The sequence below is a fragment of the Dromaius novaehollandiae genome, chromosome 2 (genome assembly GCF_036370855.1).
Source record: "Dromaius novaehollandiae isolate bDroNov1 chromosome 2, bDroNov1.hap1, whole genome shotgun sequence".
NCBI lineage: Eukaryota > Metazoa > Chordata > Aves > Casuariiformes > Dromaiidae > Dromaius > Dromaius novaehollandiae.
In genome coordinates this window covers 40916821-40931016 of record NC_088099.1, presented here as the reverse complement: position 1 = coordinate 40931016, position 14196 = coordinate 40916821, and the positions used below count along the sequence as shown (strand labels likewise).

Sequence of the window (14196 nt, the reverse complement as noted above, 5' to 3'; positions counted from 1 at the left end):
GAAATAATGCAGTTTTCAGTGCCAGATCACCAGCTATTATTAATCAGAACAACCTTCGTGAAGTGAATGGAGTAATTTCAGTTTACATTTTCTGAGGATCTGATTCCTTCATTCAAAAGCAAAGCTCTTAAACATTGACCATTTCTTAAGGGCACTAGGCCCCTGTTAAGCCAAAGCTGTGGAAACAGGAGCATGTTTGCTTTTGAGAATAGCAGGTTCCAACAAAGCACTGAGTATTTTCGATGCTGACTGGCTTGAGGGAGTGCTCACTCAGAAACCTTGCAATGTTTGTTCCTGCTACTTTCATTTTGATTTAATAATTTATCTTTGTTGACACCTACAGGAGTACAAGATCAAATAATTAACTGCTTTAAACTTCATTAAATGGCATGAGAGGTTTCAGGATATGTTTTACAGCAAAACAACACAACCAGTGATCCCTTAAACTAGCCTCTTTTGATGTCATACACAGTTCTCTTTAGCCTTTATTTTCTTCATTCCCAAGCAAATTTTGTGAGGAAGCTGTGATTATTCAGGGTGATGAAATTGCAGCTCTGTGCCAAAGCTGGTTATGGAGTTAACAGCTGCAACGTCACTGACTTCACACAACTTTTGAGTTTATACCAGCAGTGACACTGTCCTGTGGGTGGAAGCTCAAGTAGGAACAACAAATAAGAAGGGCGGTAAATCTATCTCAAAATGTAACAACAGAATAGCTGCATTTCAGTAAATACATAAAAGTTAATCTGTCCATGAAATAAGATGGTTTCAAATAACAGTTTGGATCAGAGAGGTTTCATGAGTATTCCCTTTGCATGCACTTCTTGCTGAAGGCCAAGTTCAGACACATGCATATATTGGACAGTGATGTTGGCACGTTTCAGTAACACTTCTAGACTACAGTAATGCAAATGCAAAATCAACATTAAAAATGTGCATAAATATTTGCCTGTATAAAAATCTACACTTGTGTTTTCATATTACTATCTACTCCTTTCATTGGTTTAGTTGACTGGCAATTTGGAATGCATTGCTGTATAAAGTAATACTGTTTGGAATAGGAGCTCATTATCTCACTTTATTAATAGTGGGCAAATTTAGTCATGGTAAAATAATATTCATTAAAACATTAATCTTTAAAATATGAGGAAAAAGAACAACTTATGAATCTGAAAGAGGTCCAAACAGTGATCTTCTTGCTGAGTGTCTTGAAATGGATTCTTCAGCAACATCTGTAAGCTATAAGTCATCAGTTTTTCTCCTCATGAACATGTAAAAGCATATACAAGTCCGATCATGACTGTTCCACTGTGGATCAAAGCCGTGATTCACTGTAATGAAAAGAGTACTTAAATACACATACATTTAACATTAGTTATCAGTGCTACTATTTTTACTGACTTCACAACTTCAGAAAACAGACAGCTTTTGGTTGAACAACTGCATATATTTCTAACCTGGCTTTAAAAATCTTCCTGTCATCTGACACTTTCTTACAGTAGATATAGAGCTGTCAAGCCTCACACACTGAGGGGAAGGTTTATACTTGTGACACCTACCTCCTGTTCCTCCATAGTTCGGGCCACATCCCATGCATTGGCCGTGCAATGCCGTCTCTCTGGTTCCTTTGCTGACCAGCTGCACCGGGAGCATTGGGTTACAAAGTAAGGGAGAAAGCCTGAGTCTGTGCTAAAGCTGAGAAGACAGGTGTGTGCTGACAGTTGCCTCCCAGGGAAGGACTCCTTCAGGGATTCATTTCTCTGGTAAGAATAGTGCCACATCCTTCCCATCCCCTTCATCTCAGGTGTCAGCCTGGCATTCTCCTGTCCACAATCCAGAGTCTCTCTTGCACACTGAAACAGCTGAAATTTGAAAGGAAGCATACTAATAAAGTTGGAAAATCAGTCAATCATGCTTGAAATTAGAACCATTCATCCAAAGCATGTTTGCATGTTTCTGTTCATCTTGACATCATTATGAATTTCTAGATCTTAAAAAATTGGTGCCTTTTCTGTTCAAAGTTTGATTGAGTACTGGACATTTGGAAACTAATTCATTTGAGCTAAAAAAGCTATAAAATACTTTGTTGAATTTGACTATCTATTTTTATTTGTCAGCCATGCTTTCTTTGGAACTCCCCTCTTCCTTGGACTATCAGGCACACCCCAAAGCTTCTAACTTCAAACCTTTTTGGTGAATTTGTCCCAGAATAAAACTGCAGGCAAACATAACCTGCCAAAATGCCTGTGGCAGCTCAGAAATTACACCCTTCACAGATTTTTATCCTTGCTTCTCTGCCAAGAATTTGTAGCTAGAGCTCTTCTGGCATAACATATCAGGTGAGTGCTCCTCATCGCATTCATAATCTGAAACTGTACCATGAAAATCTTCTTTCTGCATTTCCATTCTGCCGTTTGAAATACAAGGTGGTAACCTTTGCTTGTTATCTTATTTCTCTATTTCAGCAACTTGAGTGAACGGAAGCAAGATTTGCCTTCTTTCGCTGCAACTTGCAGACTACTGGAAAGATAGTCTAACTTGTTTGGAACTTTTCCATATAACTCGTATGAAATGGGCTGATTTCACAGAATTCACAAAACTTTGCTATCAGTTCAAAATGTCATTTTAAATTCTTTCTTTGCACCTCACACAGTTTTCCTATTGCAACATGTGCTAGTCAGTTCAGAAATTAAAACCAATGCTTTGCCACTCATAGACTATCTTTTGAGTCAAATTCCTTATGATGTCATCATGACTTTGCTTTATGTGGCCTGAAAAATAATGTCTCATTTGTGTCACTTAAATTAAATTTGATAATTTGGTAAGCAATGACAAGAGCATCTCGTACAATAGCAGTATTTTCACAGTCTCAAGCCATGCCAAATTCCAAGCATGGTCACGGCAATGAGTGAATGGAGCCCTTCCCACCTCCTTCAGGTTCTTTTTGCTGCTGTGATATTAAACTTCCCATAATATTGGCATCTTCACAGCAGGGTCCATGCCAGCAGCTGAGGCCTCAGTTCTGAACAAAATATTGTATCTTTACCAGTACAACTATGTCTTTAGTTTGCATAATCTTGTAGTCTCTTTATGAACCTTCATGTCATTACCCATGTATGCTTGAATAAAGTCAGTTGCTTTTGTTGGGGAAGTTTGCTGTTTCATCAACCATAATTGGATCCTGTTTACAAGAAACCGTTGCGAAAATACCCCTCACAGTTTTAACAGCCATGATTTCTGTTATCTTGTTCTGAATAACTGGAATTGTGCATTTGTTTTGACTCTTTTCTAGTTGCTGTAAAATATCAGAATCATATCTGCTTTCAAAAAGCAGTTGAGTAAAGTTGTATTCAGCTTTTGAGAGGCATATCTGCAGCTTGTTTACTCCAGTGATCTTGTGGTACAAGTCTTAGTCCTGCAAGATGATGAATACCACTTAGAATTTTGTTATCATTTTCCTGTTTCCTTCTTTCTCTTGTGTATACTGAAAACTTACCAAGCCATCGACATTCTTTGTGGTTGCTTGAACAGTAAGAGCTTTGGTGTCTCACAAACTTTTTTTCTGATTAGAGAATCCAGCCTGAATAAATGCTTCATCTGAGTACTTAATCCAAAATAATTCACGATTAAAAACTGTATGACCACACAAATGAAGTGCATGGTCACAGGCTTCAGAATAACAGAACCACTGAAAAACTTCAAATTACAGTGAGCAGAGGAAGGGGTTTGTTTCCCAGGGTTACACAGAAGGAAAGGCTTCCGTGGTTTTTCACAAGACATTTGAAATATATTCCTAGGATCAAGCACTAGTTCTTGTTTATGATTATGGTAAGTATAGTCCACTACTACATCCAGAAGATGGTTCACTTGCTGTCAGAAACAGTGTTTCCTTTTTAAATGAAAAATATTTAAATATTTTTCATTTTAAAATATATTTTATCTTCATGAAAATATTACACTTTCTCAGTAGTTTGTTCAATCACTACTTACTAAGCTTTAAGAATGTTTAGGACTGCTGACAAAAAAAACTGTTAGCTGACTTTGGGGTATATATGGTAACTATCCTTTAAACAATAATCCAAAATACAGCAGAATGGAGAAGGGAAAGTTATGTTCCTTTTTGTCCACAGAAGAACTAGCTTTTTCTAGTTCTGAGATAAGTAGTTATAACTAGTTTGTTAAACTAGAATTTTAGGGGGAGAAAAAAACCCAAAAAACAGAGTTAAAAGCATTTTCTGTTAAAATTCCTTTCTTGAGAAGTCTGGAAACTTGATGAAAAAATACTTTTATTTTAATGTATTTCTGAGAGTAAAAGTAATTAAGCAGAGGTTTTGGCTAAAATATTTTGATTAATTCTTTTAGTTAAATAACTAGGTGATGTCACACACAGATTTCACAGAAAACTGCTGCAGATTTTTTAATCGTAGCCTAACCTCACCACAATATCCACCTTGACCTCAGTGCCTCATCTAAAATTCCCAAATGATATAGGCCAAACTTTCACTATGTGTCAGTCTTGCTGTAATTGCCACTTGCACTCACTTTTTATTGTTTCTGAAAAGCAGGAAACCAGGAAAAGAACTATGTCTGGAAAAAGAAACAACCTTACTATTTATTGACTTTTGGAGTTGTCCTGCCAAATGCTTCAGGTTCATTTTCATGAGAAAGAACAACATAACCAGAAGCAAAATGTGTCTTTGTGGCTCTAGACATCAGCAAAAATACTGATGAATCAGAGATACAGAAGTACGTTGCCAAATCATAATTTTGACAGAATTTTTTTTTGTTTAATTGAATATTTTGCTAGAAATAAAACACTATTTTTACCAAATCTGAGGACTAAGAAGTAGATTTCCAGTAAACAGAAATAAAATGTTCTTTCTTCATTCCATCACAGGGACCACAGTGGCCATAAAAAAGTAAAAAGTTAGGAGCCACATGCCAGGGTTTTCTGGTCTTAATAGAAACTCTGGTTACATCCATGAAGTACAAAAGAGATATTTTTATCCCTGTCCCTTTTCTTCCTCTTCTCATTTTTTTTTAATTATCCCCTATTCAGTGAAAGTTCACCAAGAAGAAAAGTTGTGGCCCATGTATAATAGATCAGAAAACATTCATTGTTCTATGCCTTCAGGAGTTAATAGAAGTTTTGAATTTTTTTTTAGATGTTATTGTTATGTTTCTTAACAAAATAAATTGGCATTTGAGCATAGCAAATGATTTTATGTTTACCTTAACTTTCTCAATATTATGATCTATTTACTTTTGTGACTGTTTCTTTGAAGGGACTGATCATTTTTATTATTACTTTAAGCTTTGGTGTAGGAAGTATTTTAAATATATATTTAACTTTAGATGCTTGTATTTAATTAAAGTTAAGTGTGCATTTACATGCTTTTCTGATGTGGGACATTTAAACAGAAAAAGGGGCTGAAAATTCAATTTCCACAGTAACACACATTGTTTTAAAAAACGGTCTCTCTCTACTCTGTAACAGATGTCATATGGAACGTTGAACAGAAAATGTGATGAAGTGATTTTTATCTACAGCAAGTTACTTTCAGATGATTTGAATTACAAGATTATTGAATGTGATCTGTATATAAACAGTTGAAATCAAGGTTAACAGACATCTTTAAAAGAAAATGCTCTAACATCTTTTACACACATTTCCACTGACGAAACACCCATGAGTCATATTTTAAAAGCTTTGCAATAAAAAAGCTGCTATAACAGGGCTCTATTCCACACGCACACACAAAAAAGGTTGGAACCTCACATTAGTTTGATAGTGGAATAATTCTGTTCCAGAATATATTCTTTTGCCAGCTTTTTTCCTATGGAAACAGCAAATCTTTCCCCATGAAATACAAGGCTGGAAACACAGTGTGCTCAACTACCAGAAAAGCATGTGGATTTTCATAGACCCTTGTAACAGGATAATATAGTTAGAAAGAAAAACATACTTTACTTTTATTTATATCTCTGTCAATGAACTCTCATGCATTTTAAATAAAGAGATGTAAAATTTACCAGTAGATATACAATTAAGTATTATCAATGAGAAAAACAACAGTGAATATGAAGTTTGTAAAGCATTTTCTAAAGAGTTTTAAAATTTTCAAAACCTAATAAAGCTTTAGTTATATAAAATTCTTTCAAAACTTACATTCTGGATCACTGATTAATTAGTTTAAACTACTAAAAAGATAGAGACAGTCTATCACTAGCTTACATACTCCAGCTAGGCCTGAAATTAAGCAAGCAGAGGTAAATCAGACACGCTTCTGCCTTGGGGCTTTGTCCTGCTCTTGTTCGAGGAACAGAACTTTCGAAGAGGGCAGTGGAGAGACACTGTGCACTAAAACTCTTTGCAGGTGGTGACCTTCTGAGTACCCAACAGGCCTGGCAGGCTGCCACCGTTGATAAATCATACAATTTGCTACACAGACCTTTTCTGCTGTGGTTCTATTAGAAATCGTGCCAAAGAAAAGACGCCAGTTACTGCGGAAAGTATTATATCAAAATATTTGCCTGGCGTTCCTGGATCAGGAGCCTATGGAGAGCTATGAGAGAGGCCTGGGGCAGATTCTCCATTGCAAGTAAAGTTTAAATTAAGATTAGATTTATTTTCTAAAAGAAACGGTTGAAATGCAATTTTTTTCAAAGTTATGTGTTATATAAAAGGGCAAAAGAGATGACCACAACAGTCCCTTCTACCTTTACAATGTATGAAAAATGCAGGACCCCATAAACTCCAGAAGAGTATTTGAGACAAAGATACAGCCAAGTCCATGAAGAACAGAATTTATTGAGCCCAGAACTGGCCTAATACACTACAGCAACTAACAGCAGGCCAGGGCTGGTTTGTACAAAGAATGCTGTGCTAACATAGCTGAAGTATTTGGGAGAAAGGGCTGAAAGAATTTGAATTCTGGAATTTTTAATAGGGCGAAAGATGTAAAGATGCTTCGTAGGGCCATGTGATAACTTTAGCTGAGTGACATGCATCAGCAAAACACTTGTTATGGAGTCATCTCTTGAAAACATGCTTTTCATGCAATGATTAAGAGTAAGGTGGTTTTTAAAATCATTTTTCATTTTTAAAAAGACCTGAGGACCCACTCGAAATCCCACCGGGGCCCAGAAAACAATGTATAGTTCTTACTCAGCTTGATGGCTAATTTTTTGTATCAGCATTGTGTCGAGCATATTTTATCCATAGATCCGCTGTAATATCATTCCTTACCAAGCGCAACGAATGCAGAAGGCACACAGAAAGGTTTCCGCTCAAGGAGGCTTGGGGTGTTGTGGCATATCTGCGGGCTGTGAGCAGCGCACTGTGGGGGCCCGCAGCAGTGCTTGCTCACTGAAGTAACCTCGCCAACTTCGGCAGTCAATGATCACAAAAACAGACTCTCTGTTGCTATGGTACCCAGTTTCCATAAAATGGAAATGATCCTTAAGTTTTGTAAATGATAGAGCCCAATTATCAAACTGAAACGTTGCTAAACATCTTTAGGTTAGTAGAGTTTATGCTTTTCTTTTGCTTCTTTTTCACTTTCTTATTCTTTGATGTTCAGACTGCACGTGTTACCTTAAGGGAGAAAGAAAAACTTTCTTCTTGTTCCAGAGCAGCTTTTCTGTGTTTTCTTTTTGTAATACTGACAATTTTAAGCGAGATAAAATTTAAGGAGTCTTTTCTCCTTGTTTGGTATATTTAATAGTTGCTAGATACACTGTAAAAAGATTCTAGTGTTGTTCTAGAAAGCCTGCAAATATTTTGGGGATATCTTTTTCAGATCTGAATCAGCTGTGTTGTCTAAAAATAATCATACTCCAGGACTCCTCTTTCTATGAAGAAACCCACAGAAAAGAGATGAAGAGCCAGGAAAATTGGGGTTACCTGAAATGCCCTTTTTTGGAGGAGTTGGAGCAGGATCTTAAAGGAATCTGACACCTGTTAATCCCATGAGTCTTCAGCATCTGGAAAGAAAGGCTCTCCCGGAACAGAGGTAAAAATAGCTCGAAATCATGTAACTAGAGATTTATCTTAGCTACAATATTTCCTAACTGCTGAGGCCTTGATTTTGCAACATACGTTTTCAACAAAGCAGTGAATGGTAGAGAGGAGTGGGCATGCAATTCAGGTCTCTGTGGTCTTAATTAGGTGGAGAAGATCACTACTTTCTGGTGATGATTTTCCGGGCCTTTGTGGGATATTAAACTGTAGTACATTTCCTTATGCTAAGGCCTGCGCGGAGGAGAGTATTATCACTGATCTTTCAGGCTACAAGCAAATGCTCAGGAAAATAGTTCAGAAAGTTTTTGGATACTTCAGTTCTTCTGGGAGGACTATCTCAAGCTCTTTTGTCGATAGCTCCTGAGCTGTTAAGTGGCCACTATGGACCTTCCAAGTTTCACATGGAAAACCAATAGTCTTAGCATCAAAATTTTACTTGTGCATATATTTTAATGTTCAGTAAGACCAGCTATTGGCCACCAGTGGTCTGGAGACCACTGCTCTGGAATCTGTAGTTTAAATTACTAGCTAAGTTTAACTGCCCTGGAACTCTTTGGAAGGTCTCGCATCCTTACTGGCAATAAGAGACCTGTTTTTGTTTAAAAAGGCACTTTTGAAGGACAGTTTGTCACTTTGAAATAGGAAATATTGGTCTTGATAGTTGATTGTAGAAAATCAAATGTTCTATTGGAATGCCCCTTTTTCAGCATGATTAATGCTCAGAAACTTTTCATTTTACAGGAAAATAATTCCACTCCCAGACTTTCGCAATCCCTCCACCTGCTGTCTCACATTCTTCTCATGGGTCTCAATGGCAACAGTCAAGCTGTCAGTCAAAGTTGCTACTGATTTTGAAGATAGGTCTCTCATTAAAGTATAGTAATATCATTTTGTGTGAAGAAGACACTGTGTTATGCTACCTGCTGTTTAAATATCACACCATACATAAAGTAAACTTGCTATATAAACCACTTTGAATAAAATTATTTTCCTTTCCAAGACTGCATCAAAGGAAGTAATCTACAAAAGGGGTTACAACAGTAAATGAAATTACAGCTCACTTTTGCCATTGGAGTGCAAGATAATGCAGAGCTGCAACATTACTTCAAAGAGAAGTTTTTGCTGCTGGAGCTCGCTGGCATGCAGAGGAGGAGCAGCCATCCCCAGCTGGCTGGCTGGCTATTCAGCCTGCAGCGCAGAGGAATAGGAAAAGTGCATTATAATCGTGAGAATCCATATGAGTAATAGCTTACAGTCATGCCTATCTAATGTGTGTCTGTGTCTGTAATGTATAATTCACAGGCTGCCCTTCCACGGGGCAGCATAGATATAAAATGAAAGCGAAAGATGCCAAAATCATTTGTACACTGAAAAGCACATTGTACATCCTCTGCTACTCCTTCAACTTGGCAGGTTTGAAATTGATAATAGTCTCTCATAGGACTCAAAGGACAGTGTTTTATAACAAAATCACTAATATGCAGTTACACACTTAGAAAGATAGTCTCCTTGTATATTGGGAATTTTACTAGGTTAGAGCAGAATAGAAAGTGAATGTGCCATTCACCTGGTGAATGAAAGCTATATAGGCAACATGCAGAATATTAAAGAATCTACTGTGCAGTTTTAGCCCTAGGAATAGTAATAACCAAGAGACTACAGTCTCTCTGCACATTAGTTTTTTGTATTTGGCCCATCATCAATGTATTAGAATCTCATGCAAGAAATGGACTGATAAACTCTTGGGTTTTTTTTCCTTTTGGGTTATGGAAAGCTTTCCTTTTGTAAAACCTAGGACAAAACGAAAGCAGCTATTAAGGATATCATTCTGGTCCTGAGGAGGAATTAAAAGAGCTTGCAGTGGTTCCTTGGCATATTTCTCCCTCATTCAGCCTCCTAGTAAGGATGCACAGGATTTACACACTTAAATTTTGGTCTGAGGATTTGTATACCCTGAGAGAATACAACCTTCTGAAGAGCTCATATGATCATGTTACAATTCTCTGAGTGGAGTTTTATTCTCAATTTTTTCATTTGCAAAACCTTAAATTCAGCATTTGTGTTGCTTGTTGATTCCTGTGTTTGATTTTAATTGAAGGAAGAAAAAATATAAGGTCTGTTTTTCTTTGCTAGGAGAAGAGTCAAACTCATACAAATGAAAAATTATGAATCTAAGGCTTTAGGACTCTGTGATGCTTTGAAAGTTTGATCTTTTATCAACTGATGCGTCAAATTCTGAGAAAGCGGTTAGGAAAAATCTGGACAGAGCGCTCAGTTTATTCCAGGAAAGAGCTGCTGTTCAGACGCCTGAGAGACAGACAACAGGGATCCTTGGAACAGTGATTGCACCCTGTAGCATGCATTTAGCTGGCAGAATAAAAAGCAGACATGCAGTTCTGAGGACCATCACAAGGAGTGAAGCATTGACATACACATGTAGGTGAACTGACTTGGAACCCAGTCCTGCAAAATACCCTGTGTTTTCAAACTCAAGAAAAAATCAGTGGGAACTGAATGCAGGTTCAAATCTTTATACAACAAAAACCTTTTTTCTAAAGGACTTTTTGGTAAGGGAATTTCAATAATCTCTCTTGGTAGCATATTACCTAGGCTATTATACAATGTGAGTAGGGCAGTAGACTGAAATTTGAGAGACCTTACATTGCTCCAGATTTTCCTGTAGGACTTTGGGCAAGTTGGATTTTTGGGGGAGTTAAGTAACTAAAACCCTTTAAAGGTCATACCTTAATCTCTATTTTCTTCCATTTTTTGGCCTATAAAGTGGAGATAACAAGACTTTTCTATCTTACAGCTTATAAGAAAAATACATTAAACATTTTAATGCAGACAGATGCTGAAGTTTTTTTTTTAAGTAAGATTGTTAATGAAGTATTACATGTGTAGTCTACATATTTTTTCTTGCTTGGAAAAAAAGACAAAATTATACAATGTATAATTACAGACTTGTCAGTCTCTCTATTTAAAATCAAGACACTGCCCATAAATTGAGTCAAGATACTAGCTTGGAATTTAAATATGTTAACAACTAAAAAAATTAGGCTATTTTAATTGCTATGAAAAACTTTCTTAATCAGGTCATTTTTAAATATCTGAAATACAATATAGGTTATTGTAAATGGAAGAATGAGAATATACATGTACCCATGAAAGATTTAGTATACCTCCACCTTATTATGGTCCCAACAGAGCAAAATATTTTCTGCTGGACCAGGTATGGAAAACAGACATTTTCTCTGAGTGCAACTGAGAGTGGTTTTTCTCTAGTATCAATACATCTGTATATGGAAAAGTAAGAACAATACACATACTTTTACATACTTACATATGAATATAGAAATGACACACAATAGGTATGTGTATCTATTTTATATGGATGGGGCAAAGCTAAAAGAAAAAAACATAAAGGCTTAAAAATGACAGGCAAATTAAAAAGAAATAATTTCACAATTCTGGGAAAATGAGCTATAGCTCACTATTTTGAGGCTTGGGTTTGACAGTAATGACTTTATAATAGAAAGAACAACAGTAGTTCTCTGTTTCTTGGAATATTACCTGGGATAGAACTATTCTGAAATCAGCAATCTGTGGCAATATTTCCTCATTTTTTTTAGCATAAATTTAGAATTCATTGGGAGTTTATGTGCTGGAAGAACAGAGCCATATACACATACACACAAATACACAAACATATGACAAATGTATGTATGAATTATTTAATTCAGCCAGTGAAAGTTGTGCTGTAATTGATCCCCCACTTTGCATACGTGACCATACTGCAGATTAAGTTTATTTACCTTTCTTGGTAACTGTGCTAAAGGACACACATGTTCTTGCCCTGAGAACCCATCCCTGAATGGCAAAAGCGTAACTAATGCCAATCAGAAATGAACATTTCTGATTCTAATGAAGATAACACAGCATGAATATTCCTACATATACACACCCCTCTTCATCACATCACCAATATCTCATAAGAAGATAAAATCCTGTGTGTTGAATGTACCTCTGAAATTGTTATCCCTTTTACTGTAAGACAGTCGTTATATGACTCTAATATGGCAATCTCTGATATGTCTTTACCAAACATAGGATTTCTGTGTTCCATAAGCCTGGTTTTCAAATGCACAAAGTAAACTGCAAAATGTAATGGCTGGCACCAATTTTTTGAATGGATGGGTGCAAGTAAGAGGAGTATTGCACAAAATCCACAGAGTAAAAATAGTAGTAAAATGACCTATTGTGACCTGAACATTTAGCTGCAGGATTAGGCATTAGAGAGTTTAGAATATGTACTTAGGAATGAAAAAATATGTCTTTTTTTTTTCTGAAGTATATTTTCAATCATGAAAACAAAAATGGTAGCTCTGTCTATGCCATAAGGAATATTCACTCCAGTATGTCAAAGGGAATTTCCTCTAATGCATTCTGAGGTAGAAGATAAATATCTTAAAGTCTAGTTTTAATTGAAAGCTCCTGTATGATTTGCCTAGGAGTGATTTCTTTTGCCCATGACTATGGAAGTGTACCTAGAGGAAGGAATTAGTATGGTAAGATTAAGCAGGCAAAGAGCAGACAAGGCCTCTGACATGACAGCGCATGCCTGGAAGCTGAAGATGAGACTATTGTGATGGGTGATGGGCTGGAAAGAAACGAGAGCTTGTACTCAAGCTTCACATTATGTTTACTCAAACTTTCCATGACAAAGAAGTTAGACACCGCTGTATGCTGCACACTATTGTTGTCTGGTCTGTCTCCTGAAATCCAAGGCTTTGCTTTCCCAAATGGTGGACAACTTCTGGTCTCACTGATCACACATCAGATTCTTGCACAAAAACTGCTCTGGGAACCTGGGAATAGGAAAGCTATCAGAGATGCAGAGAAAACAGAACTTGTAGGAAGAGGAAGAATGTAAAAGACATTCAAGATGCTTCCCAATGGGAAAAATGAGAGCTGGAAGGATGAAAATCTCCAAAATACAGAGAAAGTTTAGAGCTATGCAGAAGCCACCTCAAAGTCAATTTTTCTAGGTACTTGACATTTTGTTTCACATTTGATATGTTTTTTGTCGCATATTTTCCATTAATTAGAATTTTAATTTGTGCTACGCTGTGCCTTTTTAATCAGTTGAGTCAATGGAGATACCCGTTTTTCTGTGATTTCAACCTTTCTAACCTTTCAACCTCTCTAACCAGAAGAAATATGTTAATTATGCAAAATGTGAAATATTAAAAAGGTCACAAAACCTAGAGCAGAGTAAGATGTAAATTATATATCTTGGGACAGATGTGCTGTCATGTCAATCTATCTACTCACCAAAATGCCAAGCTTGTCTTAGTCTTCTTCAGACGTGCAGTTTACGGACTTTCATGTCACAATTCAGCTTAGTTCTAAGGCTACGTACTAGTCATTGCTGCTTCCAATTTCCTTGATGCCAGTCTGACTTTTCAGCCTTTTTCTGGTCTACGTATCAGGTCATGCAATGGGGAAGAAACCACAGCATAAAGCTGCTATAGAGCAGCTTTCACTGGGCAGCCTCATTTCTGGTTCTGAAGCCAAGACATTCATTACAGCTGTTGCTGTGTTATCCTGTGTGTCCCATTGAGATCTGCTCCTATCATCAGGCTTCTGGGATGTTCTCACTCATTTAGTTCAGCTCTGTCTTCACTTCTTCTTTCTCTGTGTGAAATCTAGATTTGATATCTAGGATGTGAAATCTAGAAAGTTTCCTTTGCACATGAGGCACAGCAAAAGGCATGAAAGATGTCCTGATGTTGTGCTGCAAAGCTGTGAGGTAGCTGTTCCACTGCGTGGGAAAGTAGGGACGGAGGAGAGGAGTGTGTCTGCCACCCACTATGTCAGGCTTGACAGAGCTGTCCTGTCTTGTATCATGGGCTTCTCGCTTCTTCCTGGTTCAGTTTTAAGTCAATGGGGAGTGCTACCTATTGAGTGATCCTTGGAAAGTATGTCATTAGCTTATGATTTAAGATAATTGTAACTGAAATTTATACAGACAAAAATTACAGCAAGGGCTCTAAATTAATGAATCCACTTAATCTGACTTAGTGAGAAGGACAAATTGCACTTAAAGTAGCTCTCCTACAGTTTCATGGCCAGCTCACAGCCACTTTCAGTAATTCTTTTCTGGCATGCTG

General features: G+C 36.9%; 1 long non-coding RNA gene across 1 annotated transcript; it reads left to right on the top strand.

Annotated features, from left to right (window-relative positions):
• The first annotated feature begins 1527 nt into the window (after window positions 1-1527).
• On the top strand, window positions 1528-9056 carry LOC135327294 (uncharacterized). The gene is made up of 3 exons (XR_010387397.1): window positions 1528-1763; window positions 7803-8015; window positions 8765-9056. It is a non-coding gene; the product is annotated as an uncharacterized LOC135327294 (long non-coding RNA).
• The last annotated feature ends 5140 nt before the right edge of the window (window positions 9057-14196 follow it).